Source organism: Thamnophis sirtalis, unplaced genomic scaffold, assembly GCF_051295495.1.
Source record: "Thamnophis sirtalis isolate CommonGarterSnake01/CBP01778 unplaced genomic scaffold, rThaSir2_p1.2 scaffold_5, whole genome shotgun sequence".
Lineage (NCBI taxonomy): Eukaryota > Metazoa > Chordata > Lepidosauria > Squamata > Natricidae > Thamnophis > Thamnophis sirtalis.
The window spans coordinates 69,389,754-69,402,544 of record NW_028261385.1 but is presented as its reverse complement, the minus strand read 5'-3'; positions in this window follow the sequence as shown (position 1 = coordinate 69,402,544).

Below are 12,791 nucleotides of genomic sequence, written 5' to 3'. Positions count from 1 at the left end.
GGCCATCGATCAAGGATCTACAACAACAAATCTGGAAGCAATGGGAGGAGCTAGACCTAAGGTTAAACAGGCCGTGCAGGAAGCTCTAAAAATGCTTCAACCAACCAAAAATGACAACTAAGATTTTAACATGGAATGTCAATGGACTGAACTCTCCACAGAAGAGGAAGAAAATATTTCATTATCTCAAACAGTTTAAGAACGATGTAATTTGTTTGCAAGAAACTCATATCAAGTCAACTGATCAAAAATATTTGATCAACTCAAAACTTGGTCAACATTTTGCAGCTTCTGCTATGGAAAAGAAGAATGGTATAGTTGTATACTTAAGAAAAGATATGAAAGCTGAATTAATAGAAGCAGATCCCTTCGGAAGATATATTGCTTTAGACTTAATCTTAGAAGGGAAAAAGACATTACTTTTGGGAATTTATGCTCCCAATCAACAGCAAGATAGATTCTATAGAAATCTTCATGCTAAATTAGTACAGTGGGACTATAGTTCCTGTATACTATTGGGTGACTGGAATGGAGTGATAGACACTAAGAGAGATAAGAAGATTTTCCGCCTAAATACCAAGATGCGAGCAAAGTTACCCAAATCTTTCTTTGACATTATGGATGATTTTGAATTGAGAGATATTTGGCGAGAAAGAAATGCAGAGGAATATGACTTCACTTTCTTCTCGGACAGGCATCAATCCCTTTCAAGGATTGATTTTATCCTAACCACTAACGATTTGCTTTCTAGGGTCAAGAAAACAAAGATTGCAGTTAGGGTCCTTTCTGACCATAATCCAGTTTGGATGGAGTTGGGAAGGGTAGTGCAGGCAAGAAGGTCTTGGAGATTGAATGAAAACTTATTTAGATATGAAAAGTATATTAATGATTGTAAAAAATTATTATCTGAATATTTTGTTTTGAATATGAATAAGGGTACATCTATGGAATTTGTATGGGACGCAAGCAAAGCGTATATGAGAGGAGTTTTGATGAATATAAATAAAACACATAGAAATAAGCAAGGGTTAAAACGAACAGAACTGGAAGAGGAAATTAAGAGAAAAGAGCTGGAGTTAACAATGAACCCAGACGATACAAAGGTTAAGGAAGCTATTAACATATTAAAATCTCAATTTGACATGTTGATCTCTGACCAGGTGGCTACTAATCTATTATATGCAAAACACAATACTTTTTGTAATGCAAACAAACCTGGCAGATGGTTAGCTTATCAGATTAGGAAAAAAAGGAAAACTCGAAATATATCTAAACTGTTTTACAGAGGGAAGGAGGTGTTTCAACAGGAAGAGATTCAAAAGGCTTTCTGGGAATTTTTTACAGAACTGTATAAAGGGGATAAAATTAATGGTTTAGACATAGACAAATATTTAGACAAAGAGAAAATACCTTCAGTTAGAGAAGAACACAGGCAAAAATTGAATCAACCAATAACCTCGGGGGAAATCCTGCAGGTAATTAAGCAATTAAAGTTAGGGAAAGCACCAGGTACAGATGGCTTGACAGCGGTTTACTATAAAAACTTACAGTTAGAAATGGTAGAACCTCTTAGAGAATTATTTAATATGATTCAAACGGAAGGTAAAGTCCCTCCATCTTGGAAGACAGCGTTTATATCTTTGATACCCAAAGAAGAACAAGATACTACTCAACCCAAAAATTATAGACCTATTTCATTACTGAATGTAGATTATAAAATTTTTACTAAAATATTAGCAAATAGGTTAATGTTGGTCATTCAACAATTGATACACACGGACCAAACAGGTTTTATACAAGGGAGACAGATGAAAAGTAATGTTAGATTAATTATTAATGCATTAGAATATTTGGGAAAGAACAACCAGATCCCTGCTGCGTTTATATTTTTGGATGCTGAGAAGGCCTTTGATCGAGTTAACTGGCAATTTCTGTTGAAGATACTGCAAAAAATGCAGATAGGAGATAACTTTCTACAGTCAATTAAAGCAATATACCAACAGCAAACAGCACAAATTATAGTCAATGGAAGTCTAACAGACTCTTTTCAAATTGGAAAAGGTACAAGACAGGGCTGTCCTTTGTCCCCATTATTGTTTATTATAACTTTGGAAGTATTGTTGAATAAAATACGGGGCTTGGATGGTTTAAAAGGGATCAAGATTAGGCAGCAAGAATATAGAGTCCGCGCTTTTGCGGATGATTTGGTCATAATATTGGAACAACCGCAGGAATCTAGTATGGTTTTAATGAATATGATTAATCAATATGGTCAAGTGTCGGGCTTTAAAATAAACTTAGGAAAAACCAAAATATTAGCTATAAATATGAATATTAAACAAAAGGAAGAATTAGGAGTGATGCTAGGATGTGAGGTAGTTAAAAAAGTTAAATATCTTGGAGTTAACATTTTAACTTCAAATGGGAAATTATATAAGCATAATTATGAACCACTTTGGCATAGCATACAGACAGAGATGAAAAAATGGGAGAAATTGCACTTATCTTTGCTGGGTAGGATAGCGGCAGTGAAAATGAACATTTTACCAAAATTTTTATTTCTCTTCCAAATGTTACCTATACTTAAAAAAGATGCGAACCTTTTAGAATGGCAGAAGGGTATCAACAAATTTGTGTGGGCAGGAAAGAAGCCGAGGGTAAAGATGAAAATAATGCAAGATGTACGTGAGAGAGGAGGACTGAAACTACCTAATTTAAAAATATATTATGATGCAGTGGTATTATCTGTAATTAGTGACTGGATTCACTTAACCAATGATAGAATATTGAACATTGAGGGACATGATCTGGTATTTGGTTGGCATGCTTACCTGTTATTCAACAAAAAATTGGATAAGAACTTTAAAAGTCATATTTTAAGAAATGCTTTATTGCGGGTCTGGAAGAAATATCAATATAAATTAAATGACAAGATACCCATGTGGGCAATTCCTAGACACGCAATTGAAAATATGAATACAGCACAAAAACAGGACAGAATTACCTACAGACAGCTTCTTACCTCGGAAAGGGGGGTATTACAATTAAAATCTTTAGAGGTATTAAAAGAGGAGAAGGTAGTTCAAACATGGTTCCAGTATGGGCAATTACAGGCTAGGTGGAAAATAGATCAAAAAATTGGTTTTATTCAAGTTGAGGATAATTTGTTTAAACAAATAAGAGATCAAAGCTTAATGCATATAAAGAGGATATATAATGTATTGATACAGATGGATTCGGAAACAGAATTAGTTAAAGATTGTATGATAAAATGGGCTCAAAATATTGAGGAACCAATAATGTTGGATACATGGGAAAGAATCTGGGTAAGAAATGTGAAATTTACACAAGCTCAAAATCTGAGAGAAAATTTTTACAAGATGTTCTATAGATGGCATTTAGATCCTAAAAAGTTGGCTTCTATGTATCCGAATGTACAGCCTAAATGTTGGAGATGTGGTTCTCTCGATGCTACATATTATCATATATGGTGGACCTGCCAAAAGGTTAAAGCATTTTGGATAAAAATATGGTGGGTCATGCAAAATGTTTTTAAAAGAAGGATAAAGTTTAGTCCTCAGTTATTTTTACTAGGTATATGTACTGACTTTACAGTGGTAGAGACCAATTTGACTCTGCACCTGATAACTGCAGCAAGACTGTTGGTGGCGCAATATTGGAAGAAGGAAGACTTGCCTACAATTCAAGAATGGACATTGAAAGTAACAAACTTAGCTGAAATGGCTAAAATATCGGCATATCTCAAAGATCATTCAAATGAGAGATATAAACGAGACTGGAAAAAATGGATTGATTATATACAAAATAAATACGGGACTAAGAAATTCCAGTTAGCCTATGCTTAAGATCAGAAATGATTTAAATTGTTTAAAGTTAGTTCAGTAAGAAGAAGCTAAGGTCAATCTAGAATGTCATTAATTTCTTTATTTCTTTTTTCTCAATAGATTTTAGACTGTGTTAGTTAAAATTCTATACCGTGTACGGGTTCTGGGAAGTCGGGGGGGGGAAGGAGGAGGGGGGGGTGGGGGGGTGGAGGGAGGGAGGGGTACACAAAAAAAAAAATTGTACTTCAATGTTTTAATGATTGACAAATGATGACATATTTGTGTTTTTTTTTTTAAAGAAAAATAAAAAAAAAAGTTCTGTTAAAAAAAAAAAAAAAGAAGGAGATACTGTTGTGGCTCAACAGTGGCTGGCTGAACTGTTGGTGAAATCTGACAGCGATGAACACTATGGGACTGCCCTGGAGGCTGAGGAAGACTGGGGGTGGTAGTGTTCAGAGTCAGAGCAGGGACTAGAGAGGCGTGTTGGCCACCAGGTGGTCACTGAGTCAGGGAGCAGTGAGGAAGAACAGAGGGACGCTGTCCCTGATGTACGTATGCGTAAGGCTGTGAGGAGGAGGGAGCAGCTTTGGAAAAAGGATCACAGAAGGAAATAGAGCAGGTGGCTACTGATTGGCACCTCGCAGAGAGCTTATAGATAGGGCGACGGGAGGGGAATTTTGCAGGAAACAACAATTTTCTTATCCAGCCATAGAGAAAAATTGAGAGACTTTCGTGAGTCAAGCCTTGTTTCATAGCGATCGCTTTCTGGGCTCCCAGCCAAGGGGTTGCTTATCTCCCTCCTTAGTTGTGGCAGACAGCCAAGTCTGCATCCATATATATAGAGGAGCCGAGGTGGCGCAGAGGTTAGGGTGCACTACTGCAGGCCACTTCAGCTGACTGTGATCTGCAGTTCAGCGGTTCAAATCTCACCGGCTCAAGGTCGACTCAGACTTCCATCCTTCCGAGGTGGGTGAAATCAGGACCCAGACTGTGGGGGCAAGTTGCTGACTCAATTTTCTAAAAAAAATCTGTAAACCGCTTAGAGAGGGCTGATAGCCCTATGAAGTGGTATATAAGTCTAATAAATAAATAAATATATTGTAGAGGCTTGGGACAGAACAGATACAGGGATTAAAGCCAATCCTTTTCCTCCTTATGGTGCACTAAACGTTTCTAAAATGGAAATATGGTATAATATTTTTGCAGTTTTCTATTTCAAAGGAGGCTTTGGGAATCAGACCTGTGATTTAACGTTCTATTGGAAATTTCATTCAGCTGACTAATGAGGGATTGGAAGCTCTGCTTGAACTTTTCATTCTTAAATATATACAGGTAATACTCAATTTGCAACTATTTCATTGGTTTGCAGGCTGTTTGAAGTTAGAACAGCAAAAGTAACTTAGCACCATTTTTAACATTTATAACCATTGCAGCATCCCCATGGTCACTTGATTGAAATTCAACCGCTTAGCAGCTGGCATGTATTTATGATGGCTGCAGTCATGAGGGGCCCCAACAGAGGCGGATTCCTACTGATTTAGCCTGGTTCGGACGAATAGGTAGTAACTTGGCCTGCCACACCCCCAAACAGATTCTCTCATCTTGTTTCTTCCAGTACTGTGCATGCATGTGTGTCACATTCCTGAGTGAACTGGTAGTACTGGGTCATGAGATCCCCTTTTGCAACATTCTCCAAGGGAAGTCCGATTAATTTAACACCTGTGTTACTAACTTAACAACTGCAGTGATTAACTTAAGAGTTTGGCAAGAAACGTTGCAAAATGAGGCCAAACTCACTTAACACCTGCCTTGCTTAGCAATGGAAATTCTGGGCTCAGTTGTGGTCATAAACTGAGAATTACCTGTATTCTTAAAATAAGGAGAGGGGAGTGGTTCTGAAGGGCACATTCAAGCCTAACCATCTCCATCAAATATTTGATACGGGCATTCCACGTACAAAATGATCATGCAGACATTTTATACTGTAGCTATATAGACGCTGTTTGTTATTTGAGAAAGATCAAACGTATCATGGACAATTGACTTGAACAGAAGATCAGTGGAACTACTTCCATCTGCTTAAGGAGGTTTTAAGCATTGTACTTAATCTGCAATCTTTTGCATCTTTACCGTGGAGAATAAACTCATTTGAAGAAACTGAATGGAATCAAATATAATTGAACTAAATATATGTGGGATTTTAACAGACAGCATCATTTTCTTGTATTGAAAGCAGCTTCTCTTAAGAACGGAGGGCACACAGGGGAGAGGGAAGGCAGATATTTTAAAAAGGAAAGCAAAGGATGAAATGGTTTCACCTTTGAAGATATAATTTTGGATAAATTTCAATGTTCTCTATTGGCCATTCTTTTTAAAGGGTCTGTTGCTGGAACACCTGGGTCTATCTTTATGCTGGCAATTTTTGCAACCTGCTACAAAAGGTTATCTTTACTTTTAAAGTGCCAAAATGTTTAATGTGGCGATTAAAGCATCAAATTTGAATTTTATAGCAAAAGTCTATCAAGGTAGCACTCAGTAGCCTACAGAGGTATTAAACTACAATTCCCATCTTCTGCAAGCCATGGGTTCATCAGGTGAAAATGATTGGCTATACAATCAAATAACTCTAGAAGTCACCAGGTGCTTGGAAATAAGTAAATGTTAGTCATGCTTTTCTTTCAAAAAGAAAAATACTAAAGAAAAATTCCTGGGAAATAATCTCCAAACGGAAATTTTTGAATGTCCAAGCTAAGGTTTTACTATAGCAGCACTCACATTAATAAACAGATATGAGACCAACTATAAATTGAATGAAAAGGTTGCTTCTTAATCAGAGAAGCAACTGTTTCACTTTCTTCTTTTGTTGGTTTGAGTTGAATTGTTAAATTCGTAATTTTTCTTCTAGCTGGTTAGTAGAGAGATGATATATTTTTGATGCAATAAAATTGTCTTCGATATAACATTTTGGAAAAAATAGAAAATAAACAACAGTGATAAATGCTCCTATTAATGCTGTCATTGTATAAATTATTAGGTCTGTCTATCTCCCTGTATCTCTATCTCTATCTATCATCTATCTACCTATCTCATTTTCTCAAGCTATATCTGCATTTCCTAGCATAGGTGAAAGCCGTACCACAGTTAATAAGTGCTGAATTTTTTAAAAACAGTACAACACATGCAACATTTATTTAATGTTTTTTTTTATCTGCAAGTATCCCAAAGGACTGAGATAGTTATCAAGAAAGCAGTTATCCTCGGAAATGCTAAATGAAGTTAAAGTCTTTTGGGCTTCTACCTTGCCATCCTTGTCTTTCTCTCTGTAGATTGAAATCTACATGCCTTGGGGAAGGAAAAGAACAAAAAGATCCAGAGCAACATCTGGCCTCCTTATTAAAGGCTAACAAAACATAGAGAAAAAAGGTTAATGAGATTTTCTTTTTCGGACATCCTATTACATCACATTTAGATATCCCCTTCTTTCATGAGTTCAGTAGAAACTTTCCCCCTGGCATCATTTTTAAGCTTCTTATGAAAACTCTGTGTGTTTTTGTGTGCATGTGTGTTGGCATTTGTGTGTGTGTGAACATTTTTTTATTTTCATCAGATCTTTCCAACCTCATTTCATTAAGACCTTTGATTTTAAAATAAGAATGACATGGATTTACTGATAACACAATTATTTCTGCCACCAATTATTACCTAATTTAACCCTACTTTGCCAGGGATTACTCAAGTCTTTATCCAGGTCAGTGAGGAGATCTCTCCTGGTCTTCAACTATTTTCTGATATTCTCTCTCTCCTTGTGCATTGTATAGAAATACTGACAGGGATACCTGAGCCTTAGTTTGATGTAGCTTCAAAGACAAGCAAAGCTCATAGGCTGTCTTCATCATGAAGTCAAATCAATGGCAATTCCAAATTAAATGACTACATCAACTGGAACATTTTAGCTTGGACTGAAGGGAGAAATGATGGAGATCTATAAAAACTCTACATGAGAGAGACAATTTGGAGAGGAAGAAGCCATCCAAATAGAGAAGGATTTATATCTGAGCAGAGGAATGTTTTTCCCCCCACAGACATTGTTAAAGGGTGGAATTCACTGCTTGCAGTTACTGTAATGACAACTATGAAATCCAGAAGGTATTAAAAGGTAGTGGACATTTTCATATAGGATCAAGTTATCAATGACTGCTAATATTGATCACTCTTTGTTACTTATCATGCCTTGATACCTATTCCTTGGAAATGACTGGGGAAAGAAGCCTTTTCCAGTCCCCGTTTATAAATTTTCACAGTGCAGGTTGTTGGCTTTGTGTGACACTAAACATTGCACATCTTCATCTCCCAGTGAGAAAGTGGAAAAAATGCATGCAGACTAACCATGCTACCCACCTCCAACTCCAGAGAGGTTCAGAAGCCTCTAACCCTCAAAATTAGACCTCCATTCACCTCCCAACACAAGCACCTTTTTCCCTGGGGGTCCAGCTTGAAGAGAATTACATGTGAAACACATTCGAGAAGATGATTAGCTAGAGAATGTGGTAGAAAGATAATTTGGTTTTACAGTGTTTTGATATGTGTCTCAAACAAAGTAAGTTGTGGTACTACAGACCTCCTAATTAATATATTTGTGTCTTGTAAATATGCTGTACTTAGCAATAAGCTCCTTGTTTTGATTGGAGTGTTAGCAGCACGTCCTTTGTGTTTTACTGCTGGCATACTGTACTGTATTTTGTTCTGGGTATTGAGTTGCATCGTTGCTGTTAGCCAGCTTGAATGCCATCAGGTATTCAAGATGGGATTTTTTTAAAAAAAATAAAAGGGTTTTAAAATGAACAAATGAAATATCCATTAGCACAGCTAATGAAAATATTTTGCCATTATTCCTCTAAAAACAAATTTGGAATTTGTATCATAGCAGATTCCATGGTGGGATAAAACAAACTTTTTCCCTTAACTTCCTCTGCCTGTCTGATCCTGGAGAATTGCACTTTTTAAAAAAATAATAAACCCAAGCTGTTTTGTTTAAATTTTGCTTAGTCTCTCCCAAGTTTTTTTTTAATATTTCAGTCTTCTTTTCTCCATCACTTTCCAGAATGATCATTCATATTATATGGCTGTTCCAAGATGTGGCAAATACAGAAAAATTCTGAGCTGAATCGAGGGCAGCTTAAAGTTCATCAGATTTTTAAAATTTAGACAAAACTGAGATTCATCTAACCTTCTCGCATACTGTTTGAGGAAAAGGAAGAAAGGAGAGGAGGAGGAGGAGGAGGAGGAGGAGGAGGAGGAAAGAGGAGGAGAAGGGAGGGAGGGAGGGAGGGAGGGAGGAAGGAAGAAGCACCACAAAACCTACTCCTTTCTCGTACACATCTGTGAGAAAAAAGAAATACTAAAAACTGCTCTGTGAAAGTGGGCAGTGATATAAGATATGACTTCCTGGCATAATTCTGAAAGAAATAGCTATTTATTTATTTTCCTTATTTTTCTTGATTGTCCTGCTTCCTAAGAGAATTCATGCTTTATCCAGAAATCCCTGAAGGCCAGTTAGATAGGAGGTGGATGAGAATGTAAAAAGTAGTACCAATAGAGCCACTTGGCTCTGTTCCTTCAAGGTAGTCCTCAACTTACAACCATTCATTTGGCAACCATTCAAAGTTATCACAACATTTTTTAAAAAGTGATTTACCACCAGTCTTTGCACTTAAAGCTGTTGCAGCATCCTCACAGTCATGTGCTCAACATGTAGGCAACTGGCCTGTTTTTATGACAGTTGCAGCATCCCATGGTCATGTAATCACCATTAGTGACCTTCCCTGCCAGCTTCCAACAAGCAAAGTCAATAGAGGAAGCTCACTTAACAACAGCATGATTCACTTAACAATTGCAGTGATTTGCTTAACAACCATGACAAAAAGGGCCATAAAATTGGCCATGTTTCACTGAAAGACCACCTTGCTTAGCAATGGAATTTCTGGTCCCAACGATGGCCATAAATCAAGGACCACTTGCACTTATCAAGAACAAGGTCCATTACTGTGTAACAAGTCTTACAGCTTGTACTGCGATAGCTTTTGCAAAATATAATCAAAACAATATTCTTTTTCTTGTCCTTTAAAATCCTAGATCATAAAGGTCTAATGAACACCTTAGTGACTTTTCATTTTGTGGATCTGAGGGAGAAAATTCCACTACTAAGTGTAAGATTATCAAATGGAATCAGCTATCTCCAATCAGTCATATTGCTGCTGTGACTCTACAGCCCAGAATTCCTGTCACGGCAAAAGTATGGAAGCACCTCAAATTGGAGGTGAAATGTTGAGGCAGGCTGTCAATCGGTCCTGCAAATTACTCTAATTGTAATTGTTGTTCTTTTTAGATAAACAGGACACCATGTGCAATTTTGTAACAGGATTTTGGCTGTGATTCTGCCATAAGAGATGGGATGTTGAGGGTCAAGAAAGTCTGTCCTTAATGTGCCGTGAAGTGTCATCCATACCATGAAAGAACAAATCTAGTGAAATACAAGAAGAGAAGCAATTGTACATCTGGTAGTCAGTGTTTGTGCAGGTGTTGCTGGAATATGATTGAGCAGATTAATTATTTGCACAGATTATGTTGTTAATTTGCAATGGACTGAGAGGAGCTTTCCTGGCAAGTCCTGGATGGAGGGGGTTTATTTGTGATTAACAGAAAAGCGAGGATAAAGCAATGCCATTTTAAAATAAACAGTACAATCCATTGCAGCATTTCCTAAGGACTGGGTAACATCCTGATTGACAATTGGCTTTGTCTGTCTGGCAGGGCTGACAAATAAAAGCCAAAACAATTCTCTGGGCATGCAAAAGTCCTTGTTTCCAGAGCCTTTTTTTTTTTCATTTGTGTCTTTTCATGCTGAAGAAAGTGAAGGAGCAAATTATACTTTTCTAAATATTGAGATTCAGTTGCCATAATGTGCTTATGGGTATTATAGTGCAAATGAGTATCTGGAGGCAGATTGAGGGACTTGACCTAATGCCCTTATCCCTCAGCCTTCCAACTCTGCTCTAATGAACATCTACTCATAATTATTTCTCAAATAGTTTCTAACTAATTTTAAAGTGGGCAATTTATAGCACTTGTAGAAAAATGCTGCAAGTTTCATTAAAATATTCAGCACAATGAGAACTTTGAGCAGAATATATTTCTTTACTGTTCAACAAAGTCATACATATTTATAATAAACCTCTTCGGTTGTTTTAATAATAGCATTCTCTTCCAGAGATCTGAATACTAATGTTACTATTTCTTCCCTACCAGAATGATGGTTACCAAAGACCATACTCCCATCCTGAATCGTCTTTTTATTTAAAAGTGACATGGAGGCTCCTGCTTTTCACTAATTTCTTTTAATTAAGATTTGTTTTAAGACAAAGCATGCTTGGAAAAGAAAAAAAAACCCACTGTTCTTGACATTTGATTCATATTTAAGGTTTGATGTAAGGGCCCTGACTCGTGAAGCTGACCTCATTGGATGCTCCTTTGTTTCTGTTTAATTTGGTTGGACTGCTGTGTCTACATATGCAAACAATTGTTGTGTGGAAAAATGATTCCTGCTTGATTCACTACATAGTCACCATAAATTGTTTTCCATTTGTTAAAGAGACATCTATGTTCGAGAAAGCAACTTACGTTCCCAGCATTTATCATCAGCAGATAATTCCCAGTGATGTCCTTTTCCTGATAAGTGGAAAACTGCTTTCTCCTTCTGACTAACAGTGATATTGTGTTATATTGGGTATTGTATTCCCAGAGGAAGAGGAAGATTGACAGTTTTACATTATGTCCAGTTCCACACAAACAACTTGGAGAAAAAAGCATGTTGGTTCTTCCTGTCCTTTATTCTGATCTGATTTCAGGATAAATGCAATCAGAGTAAAGACAAAAAGGAAACGATATGAAATGATATCATTTTTTTTAGAATGGTGGATTTTGTAAGATTTTTGTATAAATCTTTTATTTTGAATTATCTTATGCTGTTTGTTGTCGAAAGCTGAGTTGGGTGGCCTATCCAATAAACATTGAGTTTCATCTTTATTAAAGGACCCACATTTTATAAATACAAGATTGTACAGAATATTTTCTTACAAGTAAACATTCTAACAATATATGGTTTGTTTAGGACAATTTAAGGTCTCTCTGTCTCTGTCTCTCTGTCTCTGTCTCTGTCTCTCTGTCTCTGTCTCTGTCTCTCTGTCTCTGTCTCCCTCCCTCCCTCCCTCCCTCCCTCCCTCCCTCTCTCTCTCTCTCTCTCTCTCTGTGTGTGTGTATGTCTGTGTGTGTGTGTCTGTGAAGAGTTAAATAAGAAAACATTGGAGTGGGGGGATAGTGAACGGTTGAGCACGTGTGCAAGATAATCTACTCCAAAATTATATGTAGGTTGTTATGAGTGCTAAATAGATACTTAATTCCCTCAGTGCACTTGAAACAGAATATTCATTAAATCATATAAAACAAAAATATTAGGAGAGAAGAAGAAGACCTGCAAAATTATTTACTTGCTGTTGAAACAGTTGTGACTAATTATACTTTTAAAGATGCTTTGAGTAAATTATATGAGTTCGACTCAATAAATCAACTTTTTTTAAAAGAATGACCATAGAATGATGAGTCAAATATAATCATTGAATAAATTAATATTTATTTATATACAGTAAATATTTCTAATATTGCACCTCTCAAAGCTGCCTAATTAATGGAGCATTTATCTTTTCCTGGGGGAAAAAGAACTTGATACTATTCCATCTATGAAATCATGAAAAGTAACTGGAAAGATCTGGCCTGGATTGTTATCTAATTGAATGGTATGCAGCTAATATGATCAATGTAATTGAGTCAAACCAAATTTGCCAATCAAAAACCACAGGTTGGCAAATTCAGGGGCTTCTACAGAGAAGAGAT